The following is a 16,754-nucleotide window of genomic DNA, read 5'->3' as shown; positions in this document are numbered from 1 at the left end:
AGTACACATAATGCCAGATTAAATTCAATCATTGACAATTGTTTCTACATTCTTGTTGAAAAAGCTTCCATTCCAAATGCATAATTTTTATGTAAAAGGCAAAGAAATCCTGCAGATTCCAGGAACAACTTTAAAATAATTTATCAACTGCATAAAACAAAAGAATGATTGAGTGATTATAGAATGTGTTTGTGATTTTTTTCCTCCAGAGAATTTGTTAGGATTTTGCTTTTTATTAGGTATTTCACAGTATAAAGAGCAGATGGAAAATAAGTGTCTGATTAGTATTTCTGAATACTCTGAGTATTTCAGAGTGTGTGCTCTCGAAGTCAAATCCCAATGTGAAATATTTGGAGGCGAGCCATACATTCTATGACTGGGAGTTAGGAATATGAATTTCCTTGGGCAATTCCTGGAGTAGATTTAATGAATGGAATGAATGAATGGAGCTCAGTGCCCAGAAGATTCAGTGACTATTGTTGCTTGGAGAAAAGGGGAAGAAACTAGATTACTAAGAAGGAAGTAGATTTTTAATTTGTTTTCTTCTCTTAAAATGGGTGAACAATCATGCAGACCATTTAATGAATCCCATTCTTCTTACTTCCATGAAGACATCTCATCTGATGAAATAGGCAGCAGAGTATTTGAAGATACCTTTTAAACAAATGGTTAACCTTGGATCTCAGCACTATATAGATGCTGGTTGAGATAGGAAGCCTCTCAAGAAGGCTATTCTGAAATATCACAGAACTAGTGGCCCTAAAAGCAGCTCATATCATCCCATAACATCAGTGTTAGAGACCCTGGAAGAGAAACAGAATGAAACTTTGAGGCTTCAGGGATTTTAAACCTGGAGCAGCAATTTTAAACCAGAATTCATGAGAAAAATCCTTGTGGCAAAATATGTCTATGCATTCAATATTGATAACAACAACAATAAAAATCAGTGATTGATGCTCCATTTCTATATTGTTTTAATTTTTCTATAGTACTTTACATGTAAGCAAAGTAGAATCAGTCAAATCACTTTTTTTTCCCCCAGACGTGATGTGAACTGAGAAAACTTGCCTTATGACAGTCAGGTGGTTGGAGTTTTTCTTAATCAAAGTTAGAAGCCTCCAGACACAAGAATGAATGCCCACATGCCCATGGAAAGTCCTTGGAATTTATCAGTCTCATCCTAATAGCTAGAAAAAGCTGGTAAAACTGAAAATCAGTGCCTTTTCTTGGGCTTATCAGGGAATGGAGATGAAGGGCAATCCACGACACCAAAATCTGGAGAGAGGGGCATAGCCAGAGAGATACAGGCACCAAGGGATGCTGGTCAGGAGTGAAGCTGCTGGCACCATCAACTGGCAGGAACTTTTTCATGATAATGTTCTCATTAAATTCACAGAATTGTTTGGCAGGTGGCATTATTATCACCATCTCACAGAGGAGGAAACTGAGTCTCAGAGATGTTAAATAATTTGCTCAGGGTCATAACTTTAAGATACAAGTTCCCATTAGCCTAAATCTAGTGCTGTTCTGGTAGCTGGTTAACAACTGGCTCCAGGGTTGGGGATGGGGGTCAAGGGGGGTTGGCGGGGAGCAGCGGGGACTGATTTGTGGCATTTGTCCATTTTCTTGGTGTGAAAACGTCCAACATGGCTTATTTCAAGCTACCGATGTGCTGTCACTGAAGGCGTGCCATATATCCAGGGTTAATTGAAGGCTCTTTTGTGTACCCCTGGGAAAGTGTGGCTCAACTATAGCAGGGCATTTACTTCAGGGCTTTAAAATGGAAAAGTTAATTTTTACAGAATTGCCATATAGGAAGAAAGATACAATATAAATCAGTAGGCTTTTATGTTCTTTTGAAATTTATAAAAACCAGTAGCAGTAGGAAGTTCATTAAGATAGGCCTTAATGAGCCTCTTGGAAAGTGGCCTAGAAGAACTGCTGAAGGAGCTGGACTTGGAATTCTGACTGTGCTAAGGCAGTAGAGACAAGGGTTCCAAATATGAACTCTGCTAGAAGATTGCCAGGGGAAAAGCCAGCTCTGCCGCACTTGGTAGCTGTGGGAATTCAACACACAGTTCTCCTTTCTGCCTTAGACCCTGAGGCTTAAGGCATGTGGACCAGAGTGACTCATGACTGTCTGGTGCATACTAATTTCTCTGAGTCCTGGCCCACCTGGCTTCTGGATACTAACATATGCAGCATAATTAAAGTCCAATATATTCCACAGGCAGGTAATCTAAGATCAAATTAAATAATAATGTAATATCTTGCATTTGGATAGGACTAGCTTCCAAAGCTAGAGCCTGCATATTTCTATTGTTCACTAAATAACAATCTTTTGAAGCAAGCAGGGTTGTGTATGGACTGATGTTATTTGTGAGGGAACAACGTTTCAGAGGTAAGAAATATTCTAGCTAATATGAAACCATACATCCCAATTCTCACACATACCAATTCTCAGCTCACTGTATTTTCTAGTGGTGACTGAAGCCAAATCTAAAGAGAAAAAACCTTCTCTTAAGTAAACAACTGAAGAGTCAGATTATCCTACACGGGATTTATTTCTCCTCTGAGGAAGAGCAGCTCTTTCCAAACATGAAAGACTCAAGCCTCGTTTACTGAACAGAAATTTCATGCCATAAACAAGAAATTTCTTTTTTTAAGAGAAAAAAATAAATCAATCAACTCTTGAAAAAGCCTACTCACTTTTTTTTCAATTAGCAGAACACTAGAGCAATGCAAATAGTAACGTGCTTTTCAACTTAGTTTAATTTGATTTAGTATTAAATCAGCTGCTAGGAAGTATGTCATGGAGCAGAGTAGGAAATGATTAATTGCCAACCAAGAGGCACTGATTGTCAGTTTGTTAAGAGTTCAGATAGGAAAAAGAGATCTTCAGGCTGTGGTGGGAAGGAAGGCTTTATCTCGGGTACACAGGACAGCTGGATATGAGCCAGCCTGGTAGTGTGCTCCGATGGGAGGAAACAGAAAGAATTACCATAGAGATTGGTTTCACTGAACTTCCATCCTTTAAATATGATGAGGAGTACAGTTGGGAGCATTTTCCAATTTTTGTACAAGTGGAAAGAAAGTAAGAATGTTACTGCACAATATTTTTTGAGTAGTCCAAGAAATAACTGAATGTAATACAAGTCAGATTAATAAAAGTTCGTTAATCTAGAGATGAAAAAATTTAGGAACCCAATATTTAGTGTTAAAATTAATGTATTTTAATATCAGTCGCACTAAAACATTACTATATGTACTTAGCTGATTAAAAACAATGGTTTAGGGTGCCTGCATGGTTCAGTTTGCTAAGCCACTGCCTTTGGCTCAGGTCATGATCCTGAAGTCCTGAGATCAAGTCCTGTATCGAACTACCTCTGCTCTGCAGGGAGCTTGGTTCTCCCTCTCCTTCCGTCTGCCACTCCCCCTGCTTGTGCTCTCTCTCTCTTTCTCTTTGTCAAACAAACAAACAAAACAAAACAAAACAAACAAACAAACAAACAAAACTTTGGCATATTACCAGGAGCCAGTAAAACTTCACAACAGTGGTTCATAACCTTCTTTGGGTTTGCTTGAGAGATGTAAGTTCTCTCTCTAGAAAAAGTATCCTAAGTGTATCCATATGCAAAAATCATTCCCTTTTGAGTTTTATTATTTCCCTGTATCCCACACAAGTATTCAAGTTAAGAATCCCTGTTTCAAATGAAGATTTATAACATTTTAGTATTAGGTTTTGAGTTAATTGTCCATCATTACAAACTTGTCACTAATTCCAAGTCTTGTCACACAAGAATGAGAGTATTGATTTCTTATTGTATAGGACCTTGTTGCATCAGACAGGTTTTTAGTGATTATTTAAATTTTAGTAACTATTAAGGAATATGCTTTGCAATAGGCAAGAAATTGACTTTTGTAGTTTCACTGTTGATATGAGTACGATGCTTTTACCCAGGTAAAATGCTTAAAGGATCTTCATGGCTTTAGTGCTGGTCAGTCTCAAATGAATTCTATAAGTTGATTTTTGTTTTTTGTTGTTTTTTTTTTTTTTTTTTTTTTTTTTTTTTTTGCTTTTTGTCAATGAGAGAGAGAGCACACACACACAAGCAGGGGGAGCAGCACGCAGAGAGAGAAGCAGGCAGAAACGAGAAGCAGGCTCCCTGTTAAGCAAGGAGCTGGATGCGGAACTTGATCCCAGGACTCTGGTATAAGGATCTCAGTCAAAGGCAGATGCTTAACCAACTGAGCCACCCAAGTGTACTGGAGTCTATAAATTATTAAGGACAATTCTAATTGGCATGTATTCTCGAATGGGCTGATTCTCTGCTATCTGATTTGTCTTCTTCTTTCTAGTTCCCTTTCTGCCTGTGGCCATTTGGCTTCATATTAGAACAATGTGAGATGATTCTACTCTACCAGGTTGTGACAGAGCTGGAAAATGAGTTTCCAAGCCTAATTTGCCCAAGGTTATAGGGACAGCAAGTACCAAGAACCAATTAAATTATAATGTAATACAGTTAATATAATATATAATATGTTTATATGTATAACTATATACTATATATAAAACATTATATACTATATATATGGTAATGATTTTTTTGTCAAAATTCTATTTTGTGTTGCTGTTATATTGTTTGCTGTTATAAAACAATAAAATATTATTTATATTGTTATATTATTGGTTTTGTTACATGAACCTTTCTCTTCTGAACCTTTCCCCCTGCTTCATATCCTACTTCACTTTTAAATGTCCTAGGGTCCCATGCTGCCACATCCTACATGTAATATAGAAGAATCTAGCTTCTATATTAAGTGTTAGGTATTAGGATTAAATCTGGCTAAATAATCAGAAGATATAAACCTTGAATAAGTTCTAAATATAATGATACCAGCTTAAGTATGTGTATTAACCATGACCCCATGAAATATACAGGATTGTTGAAAGTCCAAAAGAAATTAAATATGTGAAAGCACGTGGAAATCAACAAAGTGAAAATCAAATTTAAGAGCTTACTATTGTTAACAATAACAATAGTAATTGAATAATGTTTTCATGAAATATTTGGAGCTTAAAATATAGGAGTGATATGATACTTTCTTTATCTGCCATCTTGTAACAAATTTTGATGTCTTAAATATTTAACTTGGAATCAATATGAAATGTTAACATTTACTTGGCTAACATCAAAGATGACTATTCAGAATCCTTACTGAAAAGAAATTTGCAGTCTAGGGAGGGAGATAGGTTAACAGAGGTTATACATTTAAATTATTCATTTAAATGGACAGGGAGTAGTGACATGATAGAAGACAGGAGATAATCTTTAACCTATTCCATGTGAGAATGGGAATTGCAAATGTTTCAAATAAGAAGTCATGACTAAGTAAGCAACTAAACTTTGGATGTATTTAATACTAATGATTTCATAGAGAAACTAAAGTACATTTTTATCAATTCAGTGTCCACTGTTTTATAGTTGTGAATGGCTAGTGTGGAAATGGCAAGGGACTGAGATAAAATCATTTGTCTCTATATATATTTATACTGACTTATCTATCTACCTAATATGATTTTCTGAAAAGGCTCATACACTTCTAGTAAAATTATTCAGAAGCCACATTTATGACTACTAATTATGGTTCTGTGTTAGGGATATGTAGGGAAACACCAACAGGATGTGTATATTACAGAAAGAGTCATTTTATAGAAAAATGGTTCACATGATTGTGGAGGTGCAAGCTCAGAAATCTGCAGAATGGTCCTGAAAGCTGGAGACTCAAGTGAGAGTTGTAGTCTGAGTCCAAAGGAATTCTGTTGTAGAATTCCTTCTTCCTTGGAGGCAGCCAGTCTTTGTTCTACTAAGGCACTCAACTGATTGGATGAGGTGCACCCACATTATTATGATTAATCTACTACCCTCAAAGTCTACTAATTTAAATATTAATACCATCTATTAAAAAAAAAAACACCTTCAAATAAACATCTAGAATACTATTTGACCAAAATATCTAGGCATTATGGCCCAGCCAAGTTGACAAAATTAACCATCATGGGTTCTATTCCATCCAACATACAGACTTGCAACAAGAAATTTAACCTCCCCATAATTAAATTTCCTTGGAGATTGGCTTTCCTCATGGTGAGTAGAACTTAGGAACTAATATAGTAACATGTTCACAAGCTCACTCCTGGAAAATCCTAGGAAAAACAACTGATACTGGACTTGCCATCAACTATTCTCAGTTTTCTTCTAAGGACATCTAATGACCTCTCCATTCTTGTTTACATCTTTCAAGATCATTATAAGGTGGTTTGAATCTGGAGATCCAAAGGATAGTGATTATGCAAGAAGAACTAAATTGGCATTTTTAGAGCCATAATACAGATGTGTCTCATAGTGGGAGTTCAAGGCAGGGTACGTGACTGGGTTAGGTCAATTATGGTTACCATATTCCATGAAAGAAGATTCTTTTAACTTCTATGTAGACATGAATAAGGATGTGGACATCCCAGGACCCTGCTAATGCTACACTGGAATTACAATGGGTAGAGTTTGACTGAAAAAATATCAGTGTGAGAGGAAAAGCAATGAGGAGAGAAAAGCAAAATCTTTGTCCTATTGCTTGAGTCCTGGGAGAAAAAAAAAAAATTCCTGAAATCAAATCTAGCGCTGGATACTTCAGTTACATTAGCTAGTAATTCCTCTTGCTTTTAAAATGTCATTTTTCAAATTTTCTATTTTGTCAAATTTCTATTTTCTATTAATGTCAACTGAATTTTCTATTTATTTTCTATTAATATCAACTGAAACCAATCTAGCTGAAATAGCTCTGTTTCTAAATAATTTCACTTTATTATATCTCTGGATGAGTTTCCACTGCATTTATAATTAACATCCTGGGAACACCTCGGATTTTTTGAAACAGAGATTAAAGGATATGAATATCAGAAACTCTCACATGCACAAAAAAAGGAAAACAAAAGAAATTTGTCGTTTTAGAGAATATAAGTGATTTTATAAAAATTAATCAAGAAAATAGCCAAAGTTCATTCTCTCTCTCAGGGCCAGAATCTCATGATTTGTCGTAGAGCCCCTGCCTTAGGCAGTATACTCCAGGAAATGTATGCATGATCCAAAAAAAGGAATGACACAGCCCACTGGACTTTCCAAGTGTCATAAGACAAGCTTTAAAAAGCAAAAGAGCATCTTCATTTCTGTTTTGGTGAGTTTTTTCTTATTCTTGTGCCCAGACATGAATAACCATACCAAAGTATAGAATGTCTAACATGCGAATATTAATAAAACTTCAATTTAAACAATATCATGATACAATTTTTAAATAAACTGTCAAAAACTAATGTGAGTTTCATGGTTTGTCTCCCTCCTGATCCCATCTTGTTTCATTTTTTCCTTCCCTACCCACCATGACCCCCTGCTCTTCTTCTCAAATTCCTCGTATCAGAGAGATCATATGATAATTGTCTTTCTCTGATTTACTTATTTCTCTCAGCATAATACCCTCCAGTTTTATCCATGTCATTGCAAATGGCAAGATTTCATTTCTTTTTGATGGCTGTATAGTATTCCATTGTATATATTGAGACTCAATCTCACAAAACAAACTGAGGGTTGCTGGGGGGAGAGGGGTATGGATAGGGTGGTTGGGTTATGGACATTGTGGAGGGTCTGTGCTATGGTGAGTGCTGTGAAGTGTGTAAGCCTGACGATTCACAGACCTGTACCGCTGGGGCAAATAATACATTATATGTTAATTAAAAAACAAACAAACAAATGGACTGAAGACATAATAAACATTTTTCCAAAGAAGACATTCTATTGGTCCATAGACACATGAAAATATGCTCAACATCATCATCATCTGGGAGATTCAAATCAAACTATAATAAGATACCACCTCATCCCTGTCAGAATGGCTAAAATCAACAGCGCAACAAAAGAATAAGTGTTTGTGAGGAGGTGGAAAAGGAACACCCCTCTACTGTTGATGAGAATACAAACGGGTCAAGAAATTGTAGGAAACAGTATGGAAGATCCTCAAAAAGTTAAAAACAGTACTACCCTACAATCCAGTAACCACATTAACTGGGTATTTACCCAAAGAATATAAGAACACTAATTGAAAGGGGTAAATACACCTGTACAATTTCAGCAGCATTATTTACAACTGCAAGATTGTGGAAGCAGCCCAAGTGTCCATCTATAAACAAGTAGATGAAGAAGACATGCTGTATATATTAATATATGAACCACAGACACAAGCACACACACAGATTACATACATAGAATGGAATATTAGACAATCATAAAAAAGAATGAGAACTTGCCATTTGCAACAACATGGGTGGAGTTGGAGTGCATTTTGCTAACAGAAATAAGCCAGTCAGTGAAAAGCAGATATCATAGGATCTGTATATTAACTATACTCGAATTGAAAAAAAAAGTAACAAAAAATTAAATGGGGCATAAAAAAGAAAAAAAAACTAATGTGAGTTTTGGCTAATTCAGAGGGATCCTAATGGAAAATTAAAATATATGTCCCATGATTCTTCCATGACTCAGAAATGATTTTGTGGTGACCTTATTTGGAAAGACCTTTACAGACTTACATATTATTTTGATTGTGTCTATAACATTAAAAAAAATTAAGAATGGATTCAGTTTATGGACATAGGCCAAATTTTATAATATCAATCAGGCAGATATGGTAATATAGTAGGTAATTATGTTTGGTAATGGCAGTTTTTATTATTTTAAACCAAAAACTGAAATAAAGCTGTGATGAAATTATCTTCATGTAAGCATATTGTTTTCTCTTTTGATTTTAATAAGAGAATGAATATCATCCATCACACACAAAAACAACAAAAAACACGTCACCAAAATATTCTCACTACTTATGACACTCTACTCCACAACTATGGAAATACTTCTTTGGTATCCAAAGTTTTGTTTTTTTAAAAACTATCCTATAAAAATGTCAACATGTCTGAGTGGGTGGTTGTGGAGAAGAATGTGTTAAAATAATACTTTGTCAGTGGTGTAGTTAAGTGGAAACAGGAAAAAGAAAGAATAGTATTAAAGAAAGAGTTGTCGAAATAGGAGGGTTAAGTCCATCTGACAAATTCCAAATCTAATTTGAAGTTTTGTCTCAGCATGTTTTTCTGGGTGAGAGACTGAATGGATCTTCATACAACAAAACCTTCTGTCTCTGGCATGGGGAGAGAAGTAAGTAGGTCGAATCTCTTTAAATAACAGAATTGATTATATCTCACTTTCATTAACTCAAAAGCTCCCTTCAGACTTTGCTTTGTTCACTCAAAGATTTCATCGCTTTCCATTACAAAACCTTTTTGCTGGTGATGACATTGCTACCTTCAAGAAATAAAGCACTGGGACTATTTTTAGACTTTATTTCCAGGGACTGCTGCATGCTTTCTATGACACATAAAAGGGAAAAAAAGGGAAGGAGTTGATTCGTAATAGAGAAGGCTTCCATATTTTTTCCCCTAGATACCGATTCCATGCCACTTGTTAAAACCATCATAAATGGCTTGGAAATTGAAACATAGTGTGAGAAAGGACATTCTAGGCCAAAATAGATGACCATTGTTTGAAGTAAACAAAATGTATCTCAAAGCATTTAGGCAGTGAGTTGGGGTCTGAGATTTTTGACATCTATTGCAAATAAGAAAAAATTATGTACAACAATATTTTCATATGTCAACTAGAAAAAGCATGTACATTTATCTTTAGTGATAGGATTTTTTCCTTAGAGCTAAACTTTGGCAAAAATTTACCACTAGGCTCCTTTTTTTTTTTAATAAACTTTATGGATATTCTTTTGTTTTATGCACATCTAGAGAACAAGGAATATGGAGACCAGGTGATATTTTCTCTAACCAAGAAGAGAAAATTTGGGGAAGTGACTTAAAGAAACAAAGGAGGATCTGGGTGGCAACCACGGAGGAAGGCTGCTGAAGATACTGCCTACATTGCTAAGGTCAAAGCTAGTATATTTTTTCCACATTTTTAATAAAACTATGCTGATGAAAATCTTTAGTTTTATGTTCTTCAATTGATTTTTAAATTTGATCATTTTACTGGATTTGATGATAAGTATTTTCTGAATAAATAGATGTACATATAAGAATGAGAAATTAATTAGTAATGGAGATGAAGACAGAGGATTTTCTTAGACTTAGTTTCTGCAAAAAAACCCCAACTTGCTGATGTCTTCAAGTCCTTTATCTGAAATGACATTTCCTATTGAAATTTGTGTATCTCAGGTAGTGTTTTCATTATGTCTCCTTTCTGTATGAGATACAAAATTCAGAGAAAAAGATTAGTCTCAACTAATTTAAGTAAAACAAGAACAATTTCTTTGTGACTTTCCACCACACTTTATCAGAGGTGTTAAATTGTATACATAAAATTTAAGGTATTCTGTATTAATGTTTAGAGATTAATATTAATATTTAGAGATAAAAGAAAATATTTATATTAGAAGTTAATATTTAGAGATAAAAATTAGTATTCTTATGATAAATTTACACACCCAATACTATGAAGGATTTGCATCTGATTACACATTATAAAAATATTGAAGGAAAGTTTTAATAAGTGTTAAAAATAAGACAGCAGGCCCAAAATGGAATCACTTATGCTAAGCCCTATGTCACCAAACTGAGACTTAAAATAATTACAGTTCTAATTCACCCAGAAATGGAATTTTAAACTAGTCAGGAATTGCTTGAACAGTACCAGTGAGGTAATCTGCCTAATAGACCTGTGCTATCCCTAAAGGAAAGAAATCTTGCATAATCAACCTACTTTGCCCCTAGTGTAATTTTCTTTTTCTTGCCCCCTCTGCCTATAAAAGCCTTTCATTTTTCATTTTTCATTTCATCAATAGTACAGCTATTTGGAGCTCCTTTCTGTCTGCTAGATTAGATAATGTCTGATTCATAAATTGCTGGAAAAAACCAACAAGCTCTTTAAAATTTATTCAGTTGAATTTTGTCTTTTAACATAATAATGTCATGAGTTACTTTCTCCCAGTGAATTTGACCACATTATTTAAATGGGCAAAGGTATTTAAGAAATAATTACCAAAGTTGGTAAAAGAGAATGGTATAGCATAAAGAGAGAAATAAATGAATTTGGAAAAAAGCACACATCAGAAAAAACTAACAGTGGCAAAATTTGGTTCCCTGAAAAGTTCAACAAAATGGATATATCTTGAACTAGATTGTCTAAACAAAATCAGGGGAAGGACACAAATTACCAAAATAGAAATCAGAGACAATGTCTTCAATCATCCATCTACAAAAAGTCCTAAATAAGTACAAAGATAGTTTGTGCTTAATGATTGGAACATCTATTATTGTAAAAAGGGTAATTCTCTCCAAATTGATCTGTGGATTATTTTTAGTTCTTATGAAAATATATGCAGTTTTCTTAAAATGAAAATGAGAATTACAAGCTGGTTTAAAATTTACATGAAGATGTAAATGGCTTACAGGAACCAAAGCAATCTTGAAATAATGGAACAATATTAAAGGACTTATGGAAAAAAACATTTAAAAAGGACTGATGTTACATGTTTTAACAAAAAATAAAACCCTTTAAAGGAAAATATTGCAGACTATATTAATGACTCAGGTGTAAGCAAAGATTTTTTAGCTCAGAAGAAGTAAAAACAATACAAGAAATGTTAATATATATATTTTTCAAAATGATTAAAATAGCATATAATACAAATTTAAGAAGATGAAATAGCAAGTGACAAAGTAGAAAATACTTGAAAAACATATATCTGACAATGAAATACATAAAGAACACTTGTAATTTAATAACAAAAAATGAAGAGAACTCAGAAAAAAATGGGGAAAAACTTGAACACACATTTAACAGAGAAATATATAAATTGCAAACATGCAGGTGAAAATGCATTAAATGTCATCATTCATCTGGGAAGTGCAAAGTAAAAATTCAAGGAGATAACATTTCATACTTACCTTAATGGCTACATAAGAAAAGACTCACAACACTGACTATTGGAGGGTATTTGAAGCATCCTATTATTAGAAGGAATGAGAAATTGTGTAACATTTGGAAAAATTCTGGAAATTTCTTATAAAACCAAACATACACTTACCTTTGATCCAGCAATTATACTCCTAGATCATTTGAATCACAATCAGAGTTGAAATGAAGATGTGTTGATAAGATATGTTCATAATGGCTCCAGTCATAACAACCAAAAACTGGAAATAACTCAGGTATCCAGAATTAGGACAATGAATAAACTATAACATATTTGTACAATGGAATGTTATTCATGAATAAAAAAACACAACCTACTGATTCACAGAAAGATATGGATCAATCTAAAATCATCACAATGACCTTTACAACAAGAATACAAATTGCATGATGCCACTTACAGTATGTTTTAGCACAGACATAACTCCACCTTTGGAAAATTCTCTGCAGAGAATATGAGAAGGAATGGACTCCTCCATGTGAAGAAACTTTCTGAAGTGTTGAAAGTATTCTGGATCTTGACACAGATTTGGGCACAGAAGAAAGCATTTGTTAGATCTCAACGAATGTTTCCTTAAGAGTTGTCTTTCCTTGTGTGTGAATACTACATTAAAAGAAGAACTAAGGGGCACCTGGGTGGCTCAGTTGGTTGGGTGGCTGTCTTCAGCTCCGGTCATGATTACCGGGTCTTGGGGTCAAGCCCTGCATCGGGCTCCTTGCTTAGCAGAGAGCCTACATCTCCCTGCTGCTCTGCTTACTTGTGCTCTCTCTGTATCTTTTGGTCAAATAAATAAATAAAATCTTAAAAAAAAGAAGAAGAAGAAGAACTAAGTATAATTTGAAATATATGTCTGCATCATTTGGATGTGAGAGAGATTAAAACTGTGAATTTCAACAGTTCAAAAGTCCTTTCCTAAAATAGTTCCCATGCATTCAATAATAGATGATTTTTTAAGCTTAATTTGATTCATGACTGCTCAGTTAATTTGGATAGTTTTTAAGCTTCCTAAAGTAATTCATTGTTCTATGTTTAAGACAGTAAGTTCTTTACACATAACAGGCACTTCATTTGAACAAATACAATTAATATCACACAGCTTTCATCTTCATGTTTAAATGCATGTAAAAAATTATTAATGCTTTTGAAATAATGAAGTTGGAAATAGCATTTTGCTAAGGGGAAGAAGAGGAGGTCAAAATATTTTAGTCAGAACTCTGGGAAAAGTGAAGAGGAGTAGAGAAGAGGAAGGAAAGTGTGAAAAAGAGAATTCAAAATAAGTTTGGAACATTTATGATGCTCTGGTTTGAATGCTGAACAGGATGTTCCTCTCTTCCATCCCATAGTCTTTTTTTCTACCATTACAATTCCCTACATAGGGGAATAACCTTTGTGGTCCTCCTATTTTCCATTTTCTTTTGGAATGCTCCAATTAGGTCAAGAAAGAGACAGAAGAAAGAAGGGAAATTTCTGGGATTCTCCAGATGAATATTTTTCTTATTTAAACAGTCATTTTGATCACACACTGCTCATGAGGGTGAAATAGTTTTAAGATTGAAATACAACTAAAAAGCATGAATGAGAAGTTATATATTTACAATCACTTATCAAATCTCAAAACTACTCATTAAAATATTATTTATTTAATCTCTGGCTTTATAATGTGTATTGGTATAAATTTATATTTATTATAAAACATTTGCTCCCAAGTTAAATTGTGTCTTTGCTTTGCATGCATTTTTTTTTAAAGATTTTATATATTTATTTGACACAGAGAGAGAGATCACAAGTACACACAGAGAGAGAGAAGCAAGCTCCCTGCCAAGCAGAGAGCCTGATGCGGGGCTCGATCCCAGGACCCTGAGATCATGACCTGGACCAAAGGCAAAGGCTTAACCCACTGAACTACCCAGGTGCTCCTGCTTTGCATGTATTTTTAAGAGAGGTATTGAAATACACTTTTTAAAAAAAGCATTATCAGTGAATATCATGATATATATTAACATTTTTCCACATTTATTCTACTTAAGCCTCCAAGGGTTTTGAATGTTTCATTCACTTTTTTTATCTAAATAAATATAACATAATAATTTCCCACAGAGACCAATTACCTAAAACTAAACCATTATTTTGTTAAAGATATCTTACTTAATACTGTCCATTCAAATGAATTACTAAAGAGGCAAACGTAATAAATATATTGTCTTGTAAAATGTCCAATTTTTTAAACAAAATTACAAATCATGGGAGCTATTTGTTCTGAAAGTGTATGTATTCTAAAATAAAAGATTTTATTTTAGGCAAGAGAAGGTTCATAGTATTCTCCTAAGACACTGCTTTTACCTTATCATTCCCTTGGGATCTGTGCTATAGATCTCATTATCAATTGCATTATCTTTGGCTTTTATGTTTGGCCATCAGAATCTTATTAATTCACATCACAATCCTTTGAAAGCTTTGGGCATTTCTTTGCTTCAGATGATGAGAACCCAGCGCAGAACTCATCCACTCAGCTCCCTGCTGTAAAAGCCATAATTCTACTCCTCTTCTGCTGTAACATTTTTGCTTATTTGACCTTTTCTCAATAGACAAATAAGCATGTCAGTGAAGGTTCTATAGTCAATAAGCCTCAACTCTTGTTAGCCATTGTCACCATGAAACTTGAGCTATGCTTTCTAACTGACATCAATAATCTCTCCTCTTCCTAAACTATCACTTAAAGTTGTCTAAAAATAGTTCTATCAGATATTTTAACATTAAAAATATTAATTTATAAAATAATGCATATCCAATATCATGTAGTATACAAGCTCAATACATTTTGTGACTACACATCCACAGATTTCCAAAAGTGTTCCAAGTGCACTTGAAAGGAATGTGTATTCTGTTGGTTTTGGACAAATTGCTCTATATATATCTCTTGTATCCATTTGTTCCCATATGTTATTCAAAGATATTTCCTTATTGATTTTCCATCTGGATGATCTATCCATCAATGTAAGTGGACTATTAAAAATCCCTACTATTATTATATCACCATCAATTTCTCTTGTTACATCCACTAATTTTTTTTGTGCATTTAATTTTTACAGTGTTGGGTGGTAGATATTTATAATCTTGTTTGAGTGATCCCTTTATCATTATGTGTCGCTCTTCTTTGTCTCTTGTTACAGTTTTTGTTTTAAAGTTTATTTTGTCTGATATAAGTATTGATATTCTGGCTTTTTCTTTTTCACTTCCATTTGCACAGTAAGCTTTTTCCCATCCCTTCACTTTAAGTCTGTATTTCTCTTTAGGTCTGAGGTGAGTCTCCTGTAGACAGCGTATAAATGGGCCTTGCTTTGTCCATTCTGCCACTCTATATCTTTTTATTGGAGAATTTAGGGCATTTTAATTTAAGGTAGTACTGATAGTGTATGTACTTATTGTCATTTTAAAATTTGTTTTCTGGTTGTTTTTGTAGTTCTTTGTTCCCTTCCTAGTAGCTTAAAAATTGGAGAGATAGAAGAAAAAAAATTGGTTAAAATAAAACTTGAGCAAAGAGAAGGAATTCATAGCTGTTAGGGTCCATAATCAAAGGAGTGAGACTGATACAAAGCAAAGGTCAAGCAAAGCTTTATTTTGCGGCAAGCATTGAGAATCAAACTGATCGGTCAGGGCTGTCTCTTGCAAAGAGGCGACCCCTCCAGGCCTCACAGGCTAACTTTTATAGAGGTAGTTTAGCCGGGCTATACACAGGTGGCAAATGGGATTGCAATACACAGAGAAAACTGCACAGTCATGCTAGGTCTGCCACACACAGAAAAAACTGCTAAGTAACACACGGGTGGCCAATGGAATTTCAATTTACCCTAGTAGATATATGCATGCCCCACTGATTGGATGTCTTCACCTGGCCTGACCCACCCTTGTATCTAGGCTTGGCAAGTAAGTTCCTCTGGGAGGGGCGGGGTCAATCTAAGTTCACTACATAAACACAAAATGACTCCCTCTGGCCAACCAGGCCCTCACATTCCCCCCTTTTCTTTGGAGATTAGTCAAATCCTTGACTTTTCAGCCAGTTCTATGTTCTCTGGTTGTAAGGGGTTATATTGAGCATGTAAGTCTAACATTTTTATCGCTCTAGTTTTCTTTTGTACAAATGACACTAGTGCACAGTCGGCTGCTGAGTTAGCCAATAACCACTTTGTATAACCTTTTCCATTTTTCATAATGTCGTTCATCTAATTTCCTACTTATACTTTATAAAAACAGGTAACAATAGGAGCAACAATAAACGCATTATCTTTTGAGTCTTAGCTTTAGTCCATGGTCAGTGGGGTCCATTGGCTGCGGCTTCCACCTCTGGGGGGCATCTTTGTCCTTGACTCGTTTGATGTGACCTGTGTGAATCCAAGCCCTGATGCCTTCTACTTTTATCGCTGTGGTGTTGGTCAGGAAGACAGTGAACGGTCCCTTCCAGCGAGGGTCTAAGTTTCCCACTTGGTGGCGCTGTATCCAAGCCAAGTCCCTGGGATATGGTCCCACTTCTGTCTCTGTCTTAGCGTGGGCAGTTTGGATCCCTGTGTGGGTTCTTTTTAAGACAAACTGCAATGCCTGCAGTGACTGGAGTACAGACTGATCAGTTCTTTCTGCTAGGGCAACCTCTTGTAGCTGAGGGCAAAGTGGTGGTGGGGGGG

The sequence above is a fragment of the Mustela lutreola genome, chromosome 3 (assembly GCF_030435805.1).
Source record: "Mustela lutreola isolate mMusLut2 chromosome 3, mMusLut2.pri, whole genome shotgun sequence".
Taxonomy (NCBI): domain Eukaryota; kingdom Metazoa; phylum Chordata; class Mammalia; order Carnivora; family Mustelidae; genus Mustela; species Mustela lutreola.
This window is presented reverse-complemented; position numbering follows the sequence as displayed.